The sequence below is a fragment of the Austrofundulus limnaeus genome, unplaced genomic scaffold, assembly GCF_001266775.1.
Source record: "Austrofundulus limnaeus strain Quisiro unplaced genomic scaffold, Austrofundulus_limnaeus-1.0 Scaffold55, whole genome shotgun sequence".
In the NCBI taxonomy this organism is placed as follows: domain Eukaryota; kingdom Metazoa; phylum Chordata; class Actinopteri; order Cyprinodontiformes; family Rivulidae; genus Austrofundulus; species Austrofundulus limnaeus.
The window spans coordinates 1,430,608-1,432,701 of NW_013952457.1; positions in this window are offsets into that span (position 1 = coordinate 1,430,608).

Sequence of the window (2,094 nt, forward strand, 5' to 3'; positions counted from 1 at the left end):
CAATCTGTCCTGTACCCAGAATGCATTGCTTCATTTCTTCAATAAACAATTTAAATTTACTAATATATTGCATGCTTTTTTCCTGAAGCTATACCATAAACATAAGAAAATGATCAAGAAGCAGCAGAACTAGCAATCCAACTGTTTTATTATCACCATGAGCCAAGTCTGTTTCAACAAATCACCTCCCCAAACTGCGGCAACATGCACAACGTTGTAAAAGTAAAGTGACGTGGTCTAGTCGGTAGTATTACGCAAGAGTTGCTCATAATATCAATGGACTWTACTCTGGTGAGCTCAAGTCAATTTTGCACTTTAGAATTAACTTCTGCTAAGTTCTATTGARYGTAAGCACTTTAKAATTCRCACACCTAAATAATTTAGCAAGCGCTTTAGGACTTGCACAGCTAACTTTKGGTTAGTGCTGCCCACCACTGGGTGCAGAGAATATTGAATAGAAGAATAGAGTAGTCCTTTGTTAATCTCACAATAGGGAAATTCACTTGTTATTGCAGCAGTAACAAACAGTACACCCCAAGTGAATATAAAATTGTATAAACAATTGTAAACAAAGTATTGAAACAATTAAAAAAAGGAGAAACCAGAAAATTGAGACAATTCTAAATTTTGTACTAAATATGTTTTGTCATATTGTACAAGCATATATGTGAGACATAGTTGTGAAACTAATTGCTTTTACATAAACACAAACGTACAAACACACACACATATGTACGCATACACACACACAAACACACACATATTCTTAAACAACAATAAGATGCATTACAATATATATAGGCCAACCTATACAACGCATATAAGCTAACAATACAGTTAAATTATATTAATATATATAATACAATATATTTGAACATGCATACATATAAACTGCACAGAAAGGGCATAGTTCTATTGCGTGATAAATTATCATATATGATGCAGTTAGAACTAACTCATGAGGCTTCTGTTGTTAATCTCAGGAATTTTATAAACTGCTCTTYCAATGGCTGGAAAATCCATAGTTTTGAGTAGATTTTTGATTTTAAAAAAATTCCAGGGGAGAATACCCCTGGACCCCATAGAACTACTTCACTCCACAGCTATTTTCTAACATKAACAATGGAAAATGGCAGTGAAATTTAGAAAATGGAACAGAGGGCACTATCTGAAACATAGGGTGCCAAATAGTCTAGGGCCAGTCCTGTCACTGCCCACACTACGGCTACCTRCCTAACTCCCAGCAGGATCTGTAATTTATGTGGTACTCAATGGGATGTCTGCTGGATTTGTCTCTTCTGCTGCTTGGTCGATCACCTGAGTGACCAGCCTCTCTGCCATTGATTTGTTCAGTCTGACATTTTGTTTTCCCACTCCTGTATCAAAATCACCTGATAACAATTTTAAGAAACTTATTACTGCTGAAGCAACAGATGACCAACTTTACTGAGAAAAGGCCTGACATAAACACATCTAACTTCACCAAATCCCAACAAATTTTTTTTAATTCTTGGATAAACTGGTCTACCCTACATCAAACCAGTGTGCAGAGATTCTTAATGTTTTACAAAAACAACAAGCACCAATGTCTGATTTGTTAACAGATTGATARGACTGATATGATCCTCAGTGTGTTTGGAATGAGTGTTAAGCCTTGTTGTGTTAATGTCCAGTGGAGGAACTGGCCAGTACAGGTCTCTGATTTAGACACAAATAGTTGCTCCCTCCTTCCACCAAAGCGAGCCAAGCACTTATCACCAAATCAGCAGCTGCCATATCAAATATATCCTTCTGCAGGTTCCTTTTCCTGCTTTACAGTTCTTCTTTGTTTATTCCAGCCATGCAAACCCAGCCTATAACAATGCTTTAAATGAACCAAAACATCCTACATCATTCACTTGAAACCAGTTGTTGTACCATATGAGAACTAATAAACAGGCTTTCCACAGGTACAAGATGTGTTGCCTATTGTTACAAATAATTAATGAACAACCAAACACAAGTCCTCTTGTGCTAAATTTATYTGGTAAATCTACCAATAGGATTTAGTTTAAACAAATGTTCCTGCAGGTAGTCGACATGGAACTGACCTTG